Here is a 23,568-nt window from a genome sequence, read left to right on the forward strand (position 1 = left end):
ATTTAAAATCAGAAAGTCAAATGTTTAAATATTAAACAGAGAATCTTTTTCTCTTCCCAGACATGGAAGAGCTTTGAAATAAGACACACAAAAAAAATCCTGATATCCAAAGTAGATATTTTTTTTGCTACCTGTATGGCAAAGGAAAAGAATGGATGGACTTCAAATCTGTATTTTGTTTGCCTTTGTATCGACCAGTTTTGTACTATGTACTGGAGATTTTTCGCAATGTAACATACATTTCCAGCAAATAATATGTTCTCAGTTTTCTTTGTGTATAAACCAGCAATTCAATGAAAGATTTACTAATTTGATTCTGAAGAAATACTGCAGTGCAGTTGAATTCCATTCCTCTAAATGATTTCCTTTTCTTTATTTACTTTGGTCTTAGATAAGAGACACTTTCATCCAGCAGATTCATTTATCATTGCTTATCTGAAACACTTTCAGTTAAGGTCATTGCTTTATGCTTTCAGTCTGCAAGATAGTAAATACTGGAAAGCCAATTACTTTCTCACACTCCAGTTATGATTCTGAAACCAGCAGTTGCTTTTACATGATCTGCATTACTCTAAACAAAACGTAGAAATGTTTTCACCTACAACAGATCTAAATAATTTTCTCTTCAATGTAGCAGCTTTTTAAATATATTCTATGTATTGTAACTATGGTTTTATCCTGGCTGTGGGTCTCAACTAATTAAATGAGGCACTTTCATGGTTTGGTGCACTAATAAGAATAATGATCATTATCATCAAGAGCCCAAACTTTGAAGTCTCTCTATTTAGAGAAGGTGGAGGATATTTCAATAGGTGAGGACAAATGGGGAAACAAATAATTTACATACATAATTATAGCCAAACAGCTGGTATAGACATAATGGACTGAATAGCCTCTTTCTATGTCTGTGTACTTTTATTAATCAAAAATTTTAAAAATAAAATTCTTTCTGTGGTGATGAAACGGACAAGGCATTGGATTTTAGAGCGAGACCATACTTACCAGGACTGTCCTTGGGGATTTTCCCACCCCAGGGATGTGCTTGGTCGAAATTCAGTGGAAAGTGCTTATGCACGGTGACTGTAATTATTAATGATTTGGAGGTGCCAGTACTGGACTGGGGTGTACAATGTTAAAAATCTCAACACCAGGTTATAGTCCAACAGGCTTATTTGAAAGCACTAGCTTTTGGAACATTGCTCTTTCATCAGGCGGTTGTGAACTACAGAGGAACCTCGATTATCCAAATGACTTGGGCGAGGAGTATTTTGTCAGATAATCGAATGCCGGATAGTACAGTTTAGCCAAGCATCGGGATCTTGCCAGACAATCGGATAATCGAATGCCGATCAAAGTTCCTCTTTATGTGTGGAGTATACTCCACAACTAGCTGATGAAGGAGCAGTGCTTCGAAAGTTAGTGCTTCCAAATAAACCGGTTGGACTGGTTGTGTGTAATTTTTGTGATAGTGACTATAACCTGGTGTTGTGTGATTTTTAACTTTACAATTATTAATAGTGGCAAAAAGAGGAAAGCACAGAGGACATTTACCCCTAGAGATCATTAGCAGAGCAAATATCCAACTGGTGATATGTTGGTCAAGAAGCATTACAAAAAAAGTCAAAAGAAATTATTTTGATGCTAAAATGTTAGATTTTCTATTTTACTCACTTTGTTTTCTTTTCAAATTTAATTCATTCAATTTTCAAATTCTTACTAGTTACAAAACCTGCAATGTTTAGCACAGATATCATAACTGTAGCTACTGAACTGATAGATAAATATTTGAGTTTGAAAACAATGGCAATATATTTGTCCAGATTTTGCCAATGATAGCAAACAACTGACACCATCATTGCATTTATTAATTCCCAGACATTTTAGTGTGCTTTTGTATAAATGTTGTGGAGATTAGGAATGGTACAGTAGGGTCTACAAGAGATATGAGACCTATGACTAGAATATGCCACTATGCATCTCCTTTGTGAATACAATTCTAAATTAAGTACAGAAAGTCAAACAAAAAGAGAAACAATCCATTATCTGGAGACTGATGAGCTGTGGCAGAAAGAACATATTGCCTGCACCTCATTGAAAGAAATTCAAAATGAGGCAGAAATCTGAAAATGGTTTGTGCCTCTTGACAGTGGTCTTGAGTTCTTGTGGTCACATTGCCTACCTTTCACCCAACTTTATGGAAGTTGAAAGTGCCCCAGAGAATGCGGAGAAAGAGAAAGAATGTAAGATGCCTAAATGTATTCAAGCATAGAACAGGGGTCAACAGATTTTACAAATGAATGCTAATATCACTTAAATCAAGTTCAACCGTTACAGACTCAATCACAACTGTCAGGTAATTATTTTATCTATTCACCACAGGATCTCATTAGATCATGCCAAGCACTATTGAATCTTTCTTCACCACCTCCCCACCCCCCAACAAAATTTTTCATTAGGACCATTGTTTAATTAGTGACTGCCTAACCAAATATCTCTTAAACGCCTTCCTCCTTCTCCCACCCTAATGAACAACAGATTCCAGCATCCCATTTGATGTCTTTGCCACAGATTATTTTTCAGCTGCCTCCGCTATTCCTTCCGTGAAAGTTAAACTTACCTAAAGGCTCCTCTCTATCCCTGAGCTCACTTCAAAACATTCCTTATACTTTGTCTCAAATTTATCCCATCTATTGAGACACAATTTCTGTTCTTTTCATTTCATTCAAACTAAGCTGCTGACTGCCCAAGTATCTTCCGAGACTCAATATTAGCAAACATTGCAAGTAGTTACTTCTCCTCGAAAAGTCACTTCAGTGACCTTCAAAAAGAAACCCTCAAAGCACTAACAAACTTTGCATCTCATTCGCTTCACAGGCCTTGAACATACTTCCCAAGTCTTTCTTTCTGCAGTTCCACGTTTAAACATGTTCAATGCCTATAGCACCTGCATGACAGGTGCAGTATGCATTATTCTTCCTCAACTTTAAGAGTTTATAACAATGCATTCCTCTTTCAAATCCCCTGTGAAGGAGGAGATGTGGTTAGGAAATAAATGTTTGGTTGACATTTTATCAAAAACAAAAAGAACATGAAAAAAATGATAAAGCGACATATGGAAATCCCACTAGAGAGAAGAATAGAATTTGAAGTTGTGAAAAAAAGGCAAATTTGGCATGAATTTGGTTTCTCTCTTTTCAAGTGCTGCCTGACCTTCTAAGTATTTTCTATTATTATTATTATTATTATTGAAGAGTATGTTAGGAATGCACCAGAAAAATGAGATATTAAGCTTGTGAGGCTGCAATGCATGCTAAAATTACAATAGCAGCATGCAAACTCACATTATACAGATCTGATCAAAGCTCTGCAGCTTTTCCATTTATGAAGGTATGAATGGTGATGGGCAATTAAATAACCACCAGTGGAGGAGTCTCCACAAACATTCCAAAACCTCAATGAAGGGGAAGCCAAGAACAGTGTTAAATCCAAGGCTGACTTTGGTTACAAATGGATCAATCAAAAATATCAAGTGGATGATCGATCCCAGCCTTCTCCTCAAATCCCCAACATTACAGAGAGATGCTCACGTTTTAGTAGAGTTATAAAAAGGGAGACTTAAATTATGTAAATAGACTGGGATACTGATAGGGTAAGTGACAATAAGAGGGCAACTTCTCCTATATGGATTTCAGGAGAGTTTCCTGCAGCAGTAGGTGTCTTGTCCAACAAGAACAGATGCATTGTTGGACCTGGTTCTTGGAAATGAGTTTGGCATATGGAATTAAGTGTCAATGGGGGAACGTTTAGGAACGGTGATCTTTGCATTGTAAAGTTCAGGATTATGGTGGAAGAAGAAAGGCCAGTGGGGAGTGCTAACTTCAATGGGACAAAAACGGAGCTGAGAAGCATAAACTGGAATGAGAGGTTGGCAGGAAAATTGTAACCTGAAAAACAACCTACATTTAAAAGAAAAGAGCGGTTCAGTTATAAATTCAAGGTATATTCCCCGAAATGGGAAAGGTAGGACAAACAAAACTACAGCTTTTGGGTCACAAAAGGAAATAGAAATGAAGTTAAAGAAGAAAAAAAAAAATGTGCTTATGTCAGGTAGATAAAACAATTGAGAAGTAAAAATGATGCAGAAGGTTCAGAGAAGACAAAAAAAAAGAGAAGCAAAGAAATGATGGGAAGAGATTGGCAGCCAACTTAAAGGGGTGGGTCACAAAAGTCATCTATAGGCAGGCAGAGAAATAGTAAAGAGGTCTCAAGTGGTAAAAAGGTCTCAGCTGATCAGAGACGAGAAAGGGAATTTGCGCATGGAGGTAGGAAGCATGGTTGCGGCATTAAATAAATATTTTGCGTCGGTCTTTACAAAGGAGATGCTGCTACCCAGGCCATGGTGACACAGGAGGAAAAGGTTCAAAATTGATAAGGGCAACGTCAGCAAATCCAAAAAAACCACGGATGGTTACAGAAAATAGAGGAAGCATAAGTTATGTACAGTTCACTAAAAACATAAGAAGCCCTTCAAAAGTATAGAAGACTTGGGAAAGTTAGTGGTCACATCCATATCACAGAGGAGGCTACAAGTGAATGCTGGAGGTATTAGAATGATTAAAGGTGGACAAACTTCCTGGTCCTGACCAGATAGATCAAGAACACTGCAAAATGCTAGAGAAGAAATGGCAGGAGCCCTGGTTGATATTTTTGCATCACCGTTAGCCACGAGCAAGGTCCCGGATGACTGGAGGGTGGTAAATGTTGTGCCCTTATTGAAGGAAGGCTGCAAAGATAGACCTGGGAAATATAGACCAGTAAGGCTAACGTCTGTGTTAGGCAAGTTACTTGAGAAGATTCTGAGAGATAAGATATACATTTATTTGGAAAGACAGCATTTGATTAGGAGTAGTCAGCATGGCTTTATGCATGGGAGATCATGCCTCCCAAATTTGTTAGAATTCTTTGATGAAAATGACCATGAAGATTGATGAGGGCAGGACAGTAGACATAGTCTATATGGATTTCAGTAAGGCTTTTGATAAGATTCCACATAGTAGGCTGCTTTAGAAGATTAGATCACAGAATCCAGGATGAGCTGGTAAATTGAATACGTGATTGGCTTGATGGTAGGAAGCAGAGGTAATAGTGTAAGGATGCTTGTCAGACTGGAGACCTGTGACTAGTGGTATGCTGCAGGAGTCGGTGCTGGGCCCGTTACTGTTTGTAATCTATATCAATGATTTTGGTGAGAAGGCATAAGGCGTAATTAGTAAGTTTGCAGATGACACTGAAATAGGTGGTATCATGGACAGTGAGGAAGCTTATCAGAAATTGCAGCAGGGCCTTGATCAGATGGGGAGGTGGGTCGAGGAATGGCAAATTGAGTTTAATATAAGTATGAGGTCTTGCGTTTTGGAAAATCAAATCAAGGTAGGTGTTTCATGGTGAGTGGTAGGCCTTAAGGAGTGTAGAACAGAGGGACCTTGGAGTTCAGGTGCATGGTTCTCTGAAAGGGGAGTCACAGGTAGATGTGCAGTGCAAGTGACTTTTGGCACACTGACCTTCATCAGTCAGGGCATTGAGCATAGAAGTTGGGAAGTTATGTTACAGTTATACAGGACATCGGTGAGGCCGCAATTGGAGTATTGTGTTCAGTTTTGGTCACCTTGCTATAGGAAGGATGTTATTAACCCGGAAAGAGTGAAGAAGAAATTGACAAGGATGTTGCCAGGGCTCAAGAGACTGAGCTACAGGGATGATTTGGACTACCACCTGATGAAGGATCGACGCTCCGAAAGCTAGTGTGCTTCCAATTAAACCTGTTGGACTAAAAATCACACAACACTAGGTTCTAATGAGCTACAGGGAGAGTTTGGACAAGCTAGGACTTCTCTTTCTTTAGAGCAAAGGAGACCAAATGTATAAAGATCATGAGAGGCATGAATAGGGTGAATGCACTCAGTCTCCTTCCAAGGGTTGGGGCAATCAAGGACTGGAAGGAATCAGTTGGAGGTCAGAGGGGAAAGAATAAAATGGAACCTGAGTAGCAACTTTTTTTAAAAAACACAGAGGGTGGTACGCATATGGAATAAGCTGCCAGTCAAAGTGGTTGCAGCAGGTACATTAACAATATTTAAAAGGCATTTGGATAAATATACTGATAGCAAAAGGTTTAGAAGAATATGGACCAAGCGCAGGGAAATGGGGTTAGCGTGGATGGACACTTTGGTCAGCATGGACCAGCCTGTCTCCATGCTGTAGGACTCTGATTCTATTAAGTGTAAGGGGTTGTTTTAAAAGGGAAATAAAGAGAGCAAAGAGGAGCCACAAAGTATCTTTGTCAAGAAAGAACCCAAGGCTTTTTAGAAGTATATTAAGAGTAAGTGGATTACCAGGGGGAAAAAGTGTGATCAAAAGGATAACCTATACATGGAGAGAGAGGGTGTGGTTGAAGTCCTAAATAAATATTTCCCATCTGTATTCACAGAGGAGGAAGACATTGTAGCTGGGGAGTTCTGTTGGGATGTTACTAGAACACATTAAGATTAACAAGGCAGCAGTTTTAGATGTTTTAGCAGGCATAAACGGTGAATACATTTCCAGGGCCTGATGAAAAGTATCCCAGGTTGCTTTGGGAAGTAAGGAAGAACATTGCTGGGATCTCTGGCAGAGAGATTTAATACTTTAGTGGCTACAGGTGAAATGTCAGATGACTGGAAGATAGCTAATATAGTTCCTTTGTTCAGGCAGGGCAGCGGAAATAGGGCAGATAATTACAGGCCAGTTAATCTGACATCAGTGGCAGGGAAATTCTGAAGGGCCGAATTGAACAGAGGTGGTAGCTAGTGCTGGTTTGTTAGATTCTGTCCAACTAAATTGATTTTTTTTTGAAAAAGTGACTAAATATACTGATGAGAGTAGTGCAGTTGACTTGATTGACATGGACTTCAGTAAGGCCTTTGACAAGATCTCACATGGAAGGCTGGTCCAAAAGGCCCATGGAATCAAAGGCAAGTTGGCAAACTGAATCCAAAAATTGCATTAAATAGGAGGCCAAGGTGATAGTGGAGGTTCTTTATTTGGTAATTGGAAACCTGTGACCAGCAGTTTAACAATGTTCAGTGCTGGGAACCTTGTTGTTATGTACATTAATGACTTGGCTCTGAATGTAAAAAAAAGGTATAATTAGTAAGTTTGTAGGGGACACAAAAATTTGTGGTGCTATTGATAGTGAGGAAGATGGTCTCAGGCCACACAGTCTGATATTGACTAGTTCGTAAATTGGGTAGAGCAATGGCAGATTGAATTTAAATCCTAATAATTGAGAGGTGATACATTTTGGGAAGTCTAACGTGGGAAGGATATACACAATATACGATAGGTCCCTAGGGACTACTGAAGAACAAAGCAATCTTTGTCTACAAGTTCACAGATCCCTGACAGTCTCAGCAGAGGTAGACAGGGTGGTGAATAAAGCATATGGGATGCTTGCCTTCATTAGTTGAGGTGTAGAATATAGGAGGAAGTCAGTCTTAATAATAACTTTATAAAACATTGGTTAGGCTACAGATAAAATACTGTGTGCTGTTCTGGTGGCCACTCTACTGAAAGGATATGATTACACTGGAAAGGGTGCAGAAGAGATTCACCAGGATGAAACGTCTCTGTTACGAGGACTGGATAGGTCAGGTTTGTTTTTCTTGGAGCAAAAGAGTCTGACGAGGAATCTGATTGAGGTATACAACATTATGAGAGGCAGAGTAGATTGTGAGAATCTCTTTCCCAAGGCATTTATGGGCAAGTGGTTTAGAGGAGATCAGAGAGAAAAAGAAAATCACCTAGAATATGGTTTGTGTGTTGAATATGCTGCCTGAGAAGATGGTAGAGGAGGCAAGTACTCTCACAACGTTTAAGAACCATCTGGATGAGTATTTAAAATGCCAGGATGTAATAGGCTAGGAGCCAAGTGCAGGTAAATGGGATTGTGTAGCTTGGTGTTTGTTGATCAGCACAGGAATGATGGGCTGAAGGGCCTGTTTCTATGCTTTATGTCTATGACAATGACTCAGCTGCATATAGTATTAATTTGATTTTTTGTTTCCCCCAAATAGCTCGTGGGTATTGGAGTCAGCTCAACTTTGGGAGATAATCAGATTTGCTTTCAGCTGCATCAATCGGAAGGATGTGACTGAACTGGAAAGAATATGGAAGTGATTTACAAGAATGCTTCCAGGGTTATGGTAAATTTCAATTGTAAGAAGAGATTGAAAAAGTTGGACTGTTCTCAAAGGAGAGAAAGCGGCCAAGGGGAGATCAGATGGTTTTCAAAATCATGAGCAAGCTGGATAGAGAGATAGTTTTTTTTTTAAAATGATAAAGCGGGTTTACTTGTTTCTTACTGGAACAGAAATAATTTAAGTTAAATTTGTTGGTGGATGGAAATCTGGCTTTTCTAAATGGACAGACTGTTACATAGCACCTACCTACCTCCTTCTTTCCCCCCCCCAACATTTGCTCTTTATTTCACTATGTTGAGAGAATAATTCCCACGGTCATAACAGAGAGTAACTTGAATAAAACAGCATTGAGGATCTACAATCCCATTACCACTGCATCATTATGATTGCCAGGATAGTAGATGGTGAGCTCGATCAACCTTGGTCTCTTTTGTCTCACAATTCTCATGTTCTCATCACACCAGTTGTTAACTCTTATCAAAGCTCATCTCTATTTTAGCATTGCTCAATTGTATTTCATATCACCATATACACTGATGTACATGGAATAAATCAAATTTCAGTTGCTTTGACATTGCTAGTGAATCACAGAATAATTGACGGTATCACAACAATAAATATCTAAATTTGGTAGAGTTGAGGACAATGTTTGCAAATGAATATTAATACTGCTACTTAAAACAATTTTTCACTATGATTCAGAGCTAACAGCACTGCAATTACTCCAGATCCCAGTGAGAGAAAAATCATTCAAAGTCAAGGAAGCTTAAAAACCCATTTTTCTTCTCCCTCTCTCCCTTTTGTTTTTGGAATTTAATTAAATAACAATCACAATTGCATGGCCTATTTGGAATAATTTCCACATTAGGATGATGTGGTTACTACATTATTAGTATTTTGTTTTCTTCATGCATGCCCACTTCCTTCTCAGTGATGTTACTCAGTGCCTTTATACAATGAGTAGCTCAGTCGCATAGAGTAGTGAAATAGTTGGGTTCAATCCTCAGTATTGAGGAGTGTTTGCTTCTCACATTGGAAATCCAAGATTGTCACATAATATAGTATTAATTTGATTTTGTTTCCCCCAAATAGCTCGTGGGTATTGGAGTCAGCTCAACTTTGGGAGCTAATCAGATTTGCTTTCAGTACTGTTGCATCATGCACTCCCTTTAGCTGTTCACACACTCTGGGGTACATTTTGTTGTGTGGCAAGGGCCTCAACAATGGGCTGGAAAGCAAAAAGTTTGGGAATCCCCTGTTTCAGCTATTTGGTGCAGTCCTTGAACAGATTTTTAGGTTCACCTGTTGGCTTATTTGCTTTGGTCAGGGATCTTACTCCCAAAAGCTGCTGGATGTGCATAGGGAGTGGTGGGCACTACTGGGGATATACCTAGTGAGAGGACACAACAATGTACGCTGGCCTTGCAGTTAGGTAAGTGGTGTTTGAGGTCATCTGGGTGGTCCTGGTGAACTACAGAGGAGATATTGTGAAGGCAGCAGCTGATGTTACTGTCAGTCAGTGGCTATTACCACCAGGGGACTCTCTATGGGCTACAGATCTCCCAAGTAAGGCAGCCATCTCTGAGCTTGCAGGGAAGCCACCAGGTTTTTCCAGGAAGTCTGAATTTCAGCAAGGTAGCCCACATAAAACCAACTAATGAGATGAAAATGGCAGGGGAAAGAGGACCTAAATTTTCTCTGAAGCTGCGGCAGTGTTCACTGGATAGGAGGTCTATCCTCCACATTCCCTGTAACTGGCTAAATGCCATAGTGGAATTAAGGCAACAATATTCCAACCTTTACCTGCCCATTTTCTGCAGCCCACGCACATATTCACATCCCCACATCCTATGCCACCTTAAGTCCTCAATGCAACTGACAGGGTCTTCTATGTTTTTGCACTTGCTTGCTTCCTCTCATACCTCCTGCTGACTCACTGATCTATCAGGATTGCAAATTAAGCATCTTTAGTTTTCCACAATTGCTGTGCAGGACAATCTAATTTTATTTTCAGCAGTCAGTCTTGTCTTGCTGAAAATATTCTCCGAACTGAGGTCTTGTGTGGTAGATTCACCCAAGAGACTGAAACACATGATCTCACCTCAATTTGGACAAGACAGGTGCAAAGTTCCAATAACTGCCATCATATTTTTGGGTGCCATGAGTGCCCTTGATGACATCCATAATATGCACACACACACACAGCTAATGTGAGCCTCACCTGATGCCATTTCAGTGAAGGCCTTGGTGTACACGCAGTGAGTGAACATCTGCTAAATGTATGGTCAGTAGGGCAATTATAATATCAATCAGTAGGCCGTTTGGCAGCTCAGCATTTTGCTAATACGCTCCTTTATGTGAAGCATGGGAAAATGATTGGAAGAGAGATTCTGAGACATAACTCATCATTTAGAAAAACATTGATCAATCAGGCACAGTCCAAAGTAGATTTGTTAAATGAAGGTAGAGTCTGACTAACACGACTAAGCTTTTTTTGAGGAAGTAGCAAGGTGGATTGATGAAGGAAGTACATTGGATCGGCATGTGTCAATTTTGGAAAGGTCCCATGTGGCAGATGGGTCAGAAAACTAAAAGCTTACGGAAATTGGGAAATAGGATCCAAAATTGACTGAGCAGCAATAAGCAAAGGGTAATTGTGAATGGGTGTTCTGCTACTTGGCAGGCTATATCCAGTAGGAATCCACACCTTGTAGTGCTGGCCCTCTTGCTAATCATGCTATGTATAAGTGGTATAGCCTTAAATGCAAGATCCATGGTTAAGAAGCTTGTAAATGGTAGAAAAATTGCCATGTTTGATAGGCAAGATGGAAGTGGAAAGATATCAATAAATTTGATAGGATGCATAGAAAAGTAAATGGAGAAGTGGGAGGTAGTGTATTTGGGGAAAAACAATATGCAAAGGATTATATGGGATATGGAAGAGTGTAAAGGACAGAGACTTTGGAATCTGCATCCATAATGGGAGCAGTATTGATGATTAAAAATACATAAGACAGCTTCCTTTATTGGCAGAGGCCAAAGTATTAAAAAGAATAAAAAAGGAGCATGTATAAAACACTAGTTAGATCATAATTAGAGTGTTGCATACAATTCTGGTCCAGAAATGCCGTGAAGGATGAGAGCATTTACCTTTATTCATCTTGGGAGGGGAGCACCACTGGCTGAGCCAGCATTTGTCGTCATCCCCAAATACCTTTAGGATGTGATGGTGAGCTGTCTTCCTGAACTTCTGCAGCCCACAAGAGAGGGGAGATCTATGGGGATACAGACTTTTAGCCACAAGTGTCGAGAGGTTGTAACTACTTTGCTTGGAACGGAGGAGATTGAGTGGAAATTTAAGTATACGAAGTCCGCAGGTTACGAACCAGTTCGGTTTTTCCGCTGATCGTACACGTGTGTGCACACGTCGGAACAGGTACGGGCTAATTAGTTTGCCTGTTCATTAGGACGAAACATTGTATGTAACTCAGTTTTTTTTAAATAAGCTTTAAAAAAAAACAAGCTGGAGATCAGTTCGTAAGTATGGGACATTCATAAATCAGGCGTTCGTAACCCGGGGACTTCCTGTATACAAAATTGAGAGGTAATGATAGATTAGATAGGCTGAACCTATTTAAGTTAGCACAGGTGTCAAAATAGTGCTAGAAAAGGAGGGGAAATTGAGTAATTCTTTCACCAGAGAAAGAGAGAGAGCGCTGAGAAACTTACTTTTTTGAAGTGTGATGGAGACAGAAACCCTCAACATGAAGCAAAACACTTGCATATGCCCTTGAGATACCTTAACTTATTATGGCTATGGATCCAACTGCTAGAAGACAGGATTAGGTTAAACAACATTTCTGATCACATTCTGTAATGTGAATTGTAAATGCCGTTTGGATGTCAGAGGATGGTGTTGTGCGAATTTCAACTTTGTACACCCCAGTCCAACACTGGCACCTCCAAATCATCACTGCCATTCAAGCTGAGAGATGTACAACGGGCAATTGATATGTCCCTCTCCTTTACAACACACTGTGTGGTTATTCTCAGCAGACCAAAGTGCTGCGTCTCTCAGATTCACCACTGTCCTACAGGAGGCTCCTATTTCAGAGCAACTTAGCAGTTGACACACATTGAAGAGGGAACAATGCTGGAAGCATCAAATTGATATTTGTCAGGATTCCTCTCAATCTGCTACCCTGAGTGAGAGGCTTTACTGCACACCAATGAAACCAACTTAACCTTAGCGAGAAAATTATCTAGCATTGCATGGCACTGAATGCTGCTTTTTCCCCCCTAACAGTCAGGCCTGCAAAATGTACATAAGACCTGTAATATGTTGTGAGGAGACAGTTGGGTGATGGTTAAGACAAGCATTTAGCAAGCTACAGTCACCAGGCATCAGCTCTGATTTACACAATGAGAATTTGTGCTGCTTAGTTTCTCATGAGGAAGAGAAGAGAATGGGAAGTGGTGTGCAAATAAGTTAGTTGTTTTAATGAAATGCAAATACACAGAAAAAAAAAGGTAATCATTTGATGGTGAGATTCTGAAGTTGACATTTAAGGGTTGAATGGAATTTCACAGTTTTTCTTCCCCCTCAATGTTGCAATTCTGATTGTTTTCATTCTCTTTTCCCACCCTTTTCACCATGCAATGAGGAAAAATTCCAGTCACCATTTCTGTTCCATTCTCAGAGGCCTGTTTCAAACACCATGAACAGCTTTAACACTTAAACAGAAACAAAATTTGAAATTATTGGAAAAAACTCAGGTCAGTCAGTAACTGCAGAGAGAAGTCAGGAGATTTGGGTCCTGGAGGAGGGACACTGGACACAAAACAATAAAACTTTGCTTTCGCTCCACAGATGCTGCCTGACTGGCTGAGTTCTCCAAACATTTTTAATTTTGTTTCGGATTTCCAGCATCTGCAGTTCTTTGGGATTTTTTATAATGCCAAACAGAAAATTTGTCCATGCAGAGAGAGAGTCTTGCTTATTTCGCATGGTGTTTTGAACTTTGAAAAAGGAAAGAAGCTGACTCACTATTACTGCAATGGCCCTTCCATTTTCCCTTTGCCCCTTATCAGTTTATCCCCATGATGACTGCAGGTCACGTGGGCATTTCTTGTGACATACCATCATCATAATCAGGAAACCAGTGACCCATTTTTCAGAATGTTTCACAGTCCACATTATTTTAGTACAATGCTGCTTTCAGAATAAAGTTCAAGCTTTCCAACAATATATTTGTTGTTTTAAAAAAAAAGTGACATCATAGCCATTGTTGGCCTAAAATTGATCCTCCCTTAGATGTTCACCCTTGTGGAGTGGCATTTCGTTTAAAATCATACACCTTGGATAATCAGATTCCTTATGAAAGACTTATGCCTGAAACATTGACTCTCCTGCTTCTCCAACATTTGTACCATACTATCATAATTAATTATGAAGTTGAAGGCAGAAAATAATGATATTCCATCATTAACAAACTTGTTTTGTTTGGGAGGAAAATGTGAAATTAAAAAAGAAAAAAAAAACTTTTATTATGGATTCCCGATTTCAAGTGAACTAGAATGTTCCACAGTCTGAGGAAAACGGAAGGGCCATTCACAGAAGCAGTTTCACTCATTTACTCATTACAATTGCTAGGTCATCTTCTGATAATAGGAGAATTGAAGACGAAAAAAAATCCTCTTCTGGATTGAATTGGTCTGAACATCTGATTAGAGATTGCAATCGAGTGATCACAGGCAAATCCAAAACTGCTGATTGAACAATTACTATTGCTCTTTGACATGGGACCTCAGCACAGTTTAAATGTCCTGCTGAGCTGAGAGACTGAGTTAACAAGCAATTGCAAAAATCATTCGAATTTTGTGAGAATAAGCTGCACAGCTTTGTTTGGCTAATTCTGGTTCTGTAGCATCTTTAAACCCTTTGGAGTCTCTAAATCTTTGCTCTTGACTAAAATGTGCCTACATCTCCAGATTTTAAAAAAAAAAGTGAAAGTGCATGGAAATTCTACTCAAATTCCTCTGTAACACAATTTTAGTCAACAGGGTTCTACGAATGGCAGAGGCCATGCAAAGAGGTGATGAGGAGTGCATCCCTGCTGACCACTGTAACTCCTCAGAGAGCAGCCAGCTAATATTGGCCAGCAACTCTGTAGTCCCAGAAGCAGTGGCCAGGGGTCATGCTACAAGTAGCTCCCAGCTAAAATCATAGAGTACAACACCATGGGGATAGGATTTGTTTTCAAAGTATAGAGAGAAGGGGAGAGTCAAGGACAGGGGATGCCAGAAGTCTTTATGCTGAGGCTGGGAGCAAAGACAGTACTTTCAGAGCTTAAAATAGTCAACGTGGAAATGGCAACCTTGAGTGAAGCCTCTTTCTGCCTGATGCCAGTGCAAGGTGAAATGTCAATTTTGAGTGACCAATAATTGGCCAGATACTGGTGCATTCTATATTCAAATGCACCAAGACCTGGACAATGTCGAGGCTTGGGCTGACAACTAACATTTCCATTGCACAATTGCCAAGCAAGGACTCTCTCCAATAAGAGACAACTCAATTAATTCTGCTTGACATCATCAAATCCCTTACTCTCAACATCCTGGAGGGTAAGTCTTGGACAGAAACCTAACTGGGCTTGCCACAAAGTGGCTACAAAGGCAGGTCAGATGCTATGAATACTGTACTGTAGAGAGTAACTTACCTCCTGACTCCAAAACCCATCTACTGTCTACAAGGCACAAGTCAGGAGTATGACAGAATACTCCTCACTTGCCTGGATGGGTGCAGCTCCAACAACATTCATGAAGCATGACATCAACAAGGACAAAGCAGCCCACTTGATTGCTACCAAATCTACAAGCATCCACAGCCTCCACCACTGATGCTCACTGGCAGTAGAGTGCACTGCAGAAATTCACCAAAGATCCTCACACAGCACCTTGCAAACCAGTCATCACTTCCATCTAGAAGTTCAAGGAAGCATATACATAGGAACACCACCTGCAAGTTCCCCTCCAAGCCACTCAAGATCATGACTTGGAAATATAATCACCATTCCTTCACTGTCACTGGGTCAAAATAATGGTCATGGAATTTCTTCCCCAAGGGAATTGTGGGTCAACCTAGAGCACGTGGACAGCAACAGTTCAAGGAGGTAGCTCATCACCTTCTCAAGTGCAGCTATAGAAGGGCAATAAATCCTGGCCAACCGAATGACACCCATGTCACACAAATGAATAAAAAAAGGGAAGGGCCTCAATGCAGAGAGGCAACCCTTGGCCGCACTTGCCCATGTAGTCAGTGGTGGGGGAGAGGACAGCCTTGATTTTTTTAAAATAAATAAACAGAACACCTAACCTGCCTGTCCATTGACCGGAAACCATTAATACTTTTGGGTCAGAAGTTTAAGATGATTATATGAACAAACAAAATACTGTAGTAAAGCTACCATAGACATTGTTATATTTTTACCTTTAACATCGCAGTAAATTGAAATCAGAAAACAATCTGTGTGAAACAAAAAAAAATTATTTAGCACAGACCAATGGATCTAAAAGGACTTCTAGTTACAGAACATTTACCTTTCTTTAATCCTGTTTAAAAGTTCAAAGTCTAATTGAAATCCAATTTTAAATAGTGAAGGGTTTTTTATTGACCTGTTTAGTGTTAAAATATTTTTCCTGTAAATCTGTTGTATGTGTTTAACACTTCAGCAGATAGACATCATTATTTCAATTCGCTGCACTGTTTTAGAAAAAAAATTATTCTTCAGGATGCCGGCAAAATGAATTCTCAGTACTCAGAATTCTCCTATAATGGAATGGAATATAAAAACACAAAATGTGGCCCACATTCAGCAATATCAGCTCAAAAAGGTTTTAAGGTTAATGCACATGGTGAAGGCCAGTCATTGGAAACTCGAGCTGAATTATAAGTGATTCAAACCATCCTAATCCATCATTATAGTGAAATTCCTCCAGTACCCAGAGCGGTTAACATTAACCTTAACATTATATGGAAAAAAAATGCATGACCATTACAATGAACATCAGTTTCTTTGCATACATCATAGGAGCTGTACAGAAGAAAGTTGAATTTTTTAAGAATACTTTCCACAACCTCGGAACGTTGAAAGCTCTTTACAGCAGTACAATAGGTGTTTTTTTTTAAAAATAAGAAAAGGTGCAGTCACTGCTGTAATGTCAGCAAATGCAGCAGATAACTTGCATGGGGAGCATATTCTCAAAGAATAAAAGGTGATCTGTTTTAGTGGTGTTGATTAAAAGATACATGTTGATCAGGAGAACTCTTTTGATCTTGTTTGAAAAATGCATGGAAAATGGAGGTGAAACCTCTCCACTGGTTGTGTATGCAGCGCGAAAGGAAAATAGCTGTCGTTGCTAACCATTTCATCCTCCGGACATTTCCACTGGAGTCTTCCAGACATACATAGTAGGTCCAACTATCTTCTGCTGCTTCACAGAATCTTAGAACAGCAACAACACAGAAAGCAGGCATTTGGCCTAGAAAAAAAAACATGCTAGAAGACATATGCTTGTCCCAGTTCCTAGCACTGCAAATCAAATCCCCTACAGGTATTGATTATACATTTTATTTGAAAGCCAGGATTGAATCTTCCTCCACCACCCTCAGACAGTACATTCTAGATCAAAACCACTTGCGTATAAAAATCCTTTTCCCCATGCTGCCTTTGATTCTTTTGCTATCAGCTGAAATCTGCATCCTGTGTTCTTAACTCTATCATTTGAAACTGTTTTTTTTTAAAACCCCCTCAGCTCTTCTGTCCAAACAGGACTTTGAACATTCCTGTCAAATTTCCTACGAACTTTCACTTTTCTAAAGAGAGCAACCCAGTTTCTCCAACTTCTTGCAACTTGAATTCCTCATCCTTGGAACCATTCCAATTTTTTCAACTTTCTAATATCTTCACATCTTGCCTAAAGTTTGTTATTCAGAATTGACATTTTAACTTCAATTAGAGATGCACTTATTTTATAAATGTTAATTTTGGCAACCTTGCTTTAGTACTATATAACTATTTTTAAAGCCTAGGATCCTTTTTTTTTAAGCCACTTTCTCAAATTGTCTGTACAACTTATATACATTCTATATATATTCTTTGCCCTTTGGCCCATGTTGGACCAAAATATTAATTGCTTGATTAGACAATACTATCATAACCTCTTAATTACAAACTGGTTGAAGCAGTGTACAAATAAGTTGATAAGAGAAAGAGACACCTTTATCTCACAAATCCCAGGATCATTTTCTGCCTGATTGGCTCAATCTTCAATATTCTTTCATCAAAATAGACACCTAGGGCATTTTCTCAATTTCCATGCTACAAGATGGATTGAATGTTTCACCAAAAACAGCATTAGAAATAAATCAAATTAAAAACAAAACTGTGCGTTGATTGGAGCATATTTATGAGGCAAATAGAAGAAATTTGCCTTTGTACTAGATAATCTGCAGGATTTGAAGTACATTTAACCATAGTCTTTTGACATTTGGCTTGATTAGAGTCTCAAATTGACTCCAATTCATTAGGCAATCGCTGCAGACATAAATCAGGTCTTAAATGAAAAATATGATACTGAATGTAGAAAATCTTCTGCTAGCTAGCTATGAATTTTAAGTACTGTATCAGGATCAGATTGATTCAATTAATAGCACTTTGATACTTAAGTATAGGACAGATGGAGCAGAACTTGCTCAGAAAGAATCTAGGGTCATCCTGAGGTGAAAGGTTCCATTCTGTTCAGATTAGGTAATCGTGCCTTCCTGGTGTTTGGCTAATGTTTCATTTTAAACCAACATCATCAAAAATTATTAACTTCATTCCAGGCTGTGGAACCTTGGAAAGAGTTGCATTTATGACTAAGAAATGCTGGTCTGCTCTAATTCATTCTTCATGAGCAGCTTTGGAATCTTTTTGGAAGACATTTGAAAGAGGTGCTATACACACACACACACATTTTTTTTCCTGCAAAAAAAAAAAATAGTATTCTGAAATTTGGAGAATAATTGCATGAAACATAATTGACCATCAACATTCTGATCCTTCTTTCTAACCAATAAAATAAGATCTCACAGTGTATCAATGACACTTTGAATCTAGGAAATCTCTAGAAAGCTAAGAAAGTGGGCAGACAATATCAAAATTGTCAATGCAATATAACTTGTTCACATGGCATTAATAAAAGTTAGCTTAAGTCTGTAAGGACATGAATAAATATGAGAACATTTGGAGTTTCAGACCAATTAAAACCAAAAAGATTAAGTAATAAATTGATGGATATACACACCCATATTTTTAAACTTTGTACACCCCAGTCCAACACCAGCACCTCCAAAATCTTGAAAAACAATGCAAACCAATGTGCAGTAAGCTGTTGTCTTATAACTAATGTCAGAGGCACTATTTGACTTTTTGATTGAATCATTATCAGTTTGCACTGATACTTTGAATTTTGAGGCTCAGTCTGAGGGAAAGTACTTGCAAAATATCAAATGGTCACTTCTGCATTTCTGACCTTGCACACAACTAAAATTTTATTTGCAAAGTCTGAAATTTTGTGAACAACTTTCAATCCAGAAGTTGTCCTTCTTTGTATACTTTAAAACAATTTCTGTTCAGTTGTTGCTGACATCTGACAATGCAAACAAAATGTTGTCTGCTTTTATTGTTAGTTATGCATCAATAAAAGACTTTCTGCATTTTATATATTTGAACAATCACTGAAGAATTGGTGCTAAAGTAAAACTTCTGGTGGTGTTGGGACACCTAGAGTTTATTCACCTGGTTCAGATAAAGAGATGTTGATTCAAGCCATTTCAGTCAGAGTATATCGATTCATTACAAAATAGGTCAAAGAAAAGTCTTGGATTCATATGTATTTAGACACAAGTCAGTGGATTCAAGACTTCTCATGCTTTGGGGATGCAAGATAAAGGCAAAAAAGTCTCAATTCAGAAACTGAACTCCCCCAGATTAGCTGACATAACTCCAATCTAGGCATTCTTGGGCTTCCTTAACACTTTGTCAGGCTGTGACCTCGGATTTATATAATCCTATTATAAAAATGTTTGGAATCCTCTGTTGAGACACAAAAAAAGGTCCCCGAGCTGTTTTACGACAATAACAATATCTTAAGAAGCCATAAATCATTGAAGGTTAACATTTAATTCTCAATTGCTGAACAATAAAAAAATTAGCTTTTTTTTGAGCCCATGAGTCTAGGTACTTATTACACTAAAAGACCCTATTCTGACACAAAGTCATAAATTAGCACAGAAAGTGCACATTATCGTTTAAAAATAACACCGGGCACTGAGCTTTTTCTTTGACCTGGTTACCTTGTCAGTATCATCAGAGGAGGCTGAATGTGGCAACCAGTACAGCTGTAGCACACTGGCACCTACTCATAAGAGAGGATTTTATTATTTTATGGTTTTGTTTTATTAGCAAAGGGATTGAAGATGTCAATGACAGTGTTAGCAAGTGGTACTTACTAATGAATAACCTGCTCGCTGGTTTTCAGTTTGCATTCCACGAGGACAACTCCATTTCAAAATCTCACTAAACCCCCAGTCAAAATAAAGATGAACGAGTTGACTTCCAGTGGTGAGGTGAGAATTACTGCCCTGATGAACAATACAGCATTTCATCAAATATGGCATTAAAGAGGTTTTTGAAAAAAAAAAATAAAGAAGTGAAATAAATGGCAATCAGGAAAAGTGCCATGGCTGGAATCATAGCATAAAAGCAGGTTGGTCAGCAAAAGTACACTGCTGCTTCTATAGTGTTCAGTGGCATTCATAACTCCACAAATAATGCAACGGTTTGTGGCTGCAGGCAGCAAAACCTGGACAATCTGGAGGCTTAGACAAATAAGTGACAAATATCATAGAATCCCTGCAACGTGAAAACTGGCCAATCGGCCCAACAAGTCCACACCGTCACTCCGAAGAGGAACCCACACAAACCCATTCCCCCAACTAATGCATCTAACCGACACATCCCTAAACACTATGGGCAATTTAGCATGGCCAATTCACCTAACCTGTACATCGTTGGACTGTGGGAGGAAACCGAAGCACCCAAAGGGGAGAATGTGCAAACTCTACACAGACACACAGTCATCAGAGACTGGAATCGAATTCTGGTCCCTGGCACTGAGGCAGCAGTGCTAATAACTGAGCCACCATGCCACCCAAGTAAATTCATACCATACATGTGTCAGGTAATGAGATCACAGTGCACTTAAAATCATTTACCATACTGACTTTGAAATGAGTGGCCCTATCCTGTGCTGTAGCTCAATCAAAAACCTAGAAATCTGTTCATAACAGCACTGGGTGCACTTAATGACAATGATGGCAACAGTTTTAGATGTTGGCTCAACACTATATCCCCATGGGCAATTAGGAATGCTCACATCCACAAACAAAATAAACATTCCAAGACTAGAGACACTTCATTTTAAATCCTTTTGTCAGTGAGAATGATACCACCATTCTCACTGACAAAGAGATGCAATAATAACTAATACGTACATATAAAAGGAAAAAAAGGTCACTAGAAATGGATTCTCATGCACACAAACTCAAAACCTCCCAAGCAAGTAACAATATGGTCAGAAAAATAAATGTAAAACACACACACAAAATTTCTTCAACCAAAGTTTGTTGCCCATGTCTAAATCACCTCTCACCATGATACAGAGATGGCAGGATGATTTTTGCATTGGAGGGATGTTTTGTTGGTCAGTGTCTGCTCTTGAAACACGTGAACAAATGTGAAAAAATATCTTCAGTCAGTCAATCAGGGAAATGAGGTTTGAAATCTTGGTCTGATAATTTTATATGATTTCTATCTAGATATTACCAGCAGAAAAATCTAGGCCATTCTGTTCACATAGTCCAGTTTTTTTGAGCATTTGGTCTAGAAGTTAGAGAGGAGGAGCACACTTCTGCATCGCTGTACATGTATTTGATTCCTTTAGAAGAAAAAAAAACTTTACCTATTTCTAAAGTCTTACATGATAAATCTCAACATAAACATTAGTTGGTCATTGAGGTTTCAGCTAACTTTTGGAATCCTTGTTGGATGCATTAAAATTTGCAACAGCAGCTGTTTTATATCTAATGTCAACAACAGGGAACAAGAAAATACTAAATATAAAGGCTGTAGCATTTTCATGCAAATAAACAAGTTAACAAGCTAACAGTACAAAGATAGTAAATCAGATTTACATGTTATTATACAATAATTACAGAAATAGACCAGTTTGCCTTGATTGTACTTTGACTATAATGTTTAATGGGACACTAGGCTAAGCAGGGTCTTGGGACCTGCACGGTTTTAGAATGATTTTCAGATCCAATTATAATTCTCATTCTGTTCTCAAAAGGGAATTATCATCTATTCAAGCAACTGTTACAAACATTTGGTGTAAAGCTGTGTTTTTTCAAAGTAACAATTTAGTGAGACTCAGATGTTAATTCTTTCCAAATGGAAACTCCTAGGAGTACAAGAATATGAAGAAACAATTAGCATATACCAAAAGAAGAACATGTTTAAATAAATACAGGAGATTCCAGTAATACTTCTTGAATTAGTTTCTTTTGGTTTTTGAAAAACATTGACTCCTTGTTGCGCTATTTCCACAGATGCTGGTCAGTGTTGGATGACCATCAATTTCACCGTTGTAGTCATTTTTGCAATCACAGATCCGGTCTTCAGGATTTTCCTATCTAGCAACAACCATCCACATTTCTCAGCAGTGAGAATCCTGGCTGGTTTACACTAATTGTCAAGTCCGTAGCACTGCCCTGACTGAGTTACTAGAAAGGATGTGGCGTTAGTGTATTTGAATTTGCACTAAGTTCAAGCTGAGAAAGTTCAGCCTACTTCTGGCCAGGACACTGTGGTCAGCACATCAGGGTCATCAAACCACAAATGTCCCTGGGTTGCACATTCAAAACGCCAAGGCAAACAGGCTCCACTATAGAACAGTCTCCCCATTGAACCCAGACATAATGGGAGGCAAAGGGAAAATAAATCCTTCTGAAGGCACATAGGTGGCATGAGAGAAACTTCATTGGAAATGGATTATCACATCTGTAAATATTGGTTCACTTTTCAACAGCTGTGTGTGAGACTGTCATTTTAGTTGTAGTTACAAAGAAAAAAAAAGACTAACCATCGCTGTGTCTCACAGTGCTCTCATCCTATCGGAACTATTGCTATCCTTTCCATAAAGCCAATACTAGTGTGAAAATTTGGTCATGATTGACTCATCCAAGAGTTTTTAAGGAGTGCAACAAATAAAAAAAGGTAACCTAAGGAGGTAAAGAGCTAATATATTACTAGCTGGCGTGCATCTTCAATGATGTCAGAGGGCATCAGATTGCATGGATCCAGGGCCTGAAGAGAAGAGTTTCTAATGGGTTCTGAGGGGTCACTGGATTTGAAAATATCAACTCTGCTTTCTCTGCACAGATGTTGCCAGACTTTAGGAGCTTCTCCAGCAATTTGTTTTTGTTTTCCAATATCCACAATTATTTGTTGTTTTTTCCCCCAAAATGAGCTTCTAATGCAATTCTGTTATACTATAGTCCTGATCTTCACCAGATGGATTACAAAAAATGCTAGCAATTTTCTAGGAACTACAAGCTGGCCCTCAAACTCAGCCTCCCTCATTTTCATAGGGGCTGGATTGGAGGTGTGGCATGAAAAAATGTTGAATGAGAATGTAGGCTGGAATGTAAACATTTCAGTAGTGGACCCATATTTTATTTTCAATTCACATGGATGCTTGTGGACTCTTTAAAAACTCATTTAAGATTGTGCAATTGCACATTCTTAAATTGTCCCTGGTCATCCGGTGGCGAGCTGCTTTTTTGGACTGCTGCAATTCTTAGGGTGTAAGTACACCCCAGTGCTGTTAGGGAAGGAGGGTGGTGGGGGGGGGGGGGGGGGGGGTTACAAAATGTTAAATCCAGAAACAGTGAAGGAATGGTGATATTGTTCCAGGTCAACGTGACGTGTTGCCTGGAGGGGAACTTGTGAGGTGATCCTGTATCTGCGATGGAAATGTGTTGCTGGAAAAGCGCAGCAGGTCAGGCAGCATCTAGGGAACAGGAGAATCGACGTTTCGGGCATTAGCCCTTCTTCAGGAATGAGGGAAGTTGGTCCAGCAGGCTAAGATAAAAGATAGGGAGGAGGGACTTGGGGGAGGGGCGTTGGAAATGTGATAGGTGGAAAGAGGTCAAGGTGAGGGTGAT

At 39.1% G+C, this 23,568-nt stretch overlaps 1 long non-coding RNA gene across 1 annotated transcript in view; it reads right to left on the reverse strand.

Moving 5' to 3' along the window:
* Nucleotides 1-15,352: 15,352 nt before the first annotated feature.
* Nucleotides 15,353-23,568, reverse strand: part of LOC122553982 — an 18,416-nt gene continuing 10,200 nt past the window's right edge. The window contains exons 2-3 of the long non-coding RNA XR_006312894.1: nt 19,792-19,923; nt 15,353-16,778 (exon numbers count right to left, since the gene is read on the reverse strand). This is a non-coding gene — a long non-coding RNA (uncharacterized LOC122553982). The remainder of the gene's footprint in view (nt 16,779-19,791; nt 19,924-23,568) is intronic.

This window comes from Chiloscyllium plagiosum, chromosome 10 (genome assembly GCF_004010195.1).
Source record: "Chiloscyllium plagiosum isolate BGI_BamShark_2017 chromosome 10, ASM401019v2, whole genome shotgun sequence".
NCBI classification, from domain to species: Eukaryota; Metazoa; Chordata; class Chondrichthyes; order Orectolobiformes; family Hemiscylliidae; genus Chiloscyllium; species Chiloscyllium plagiosum.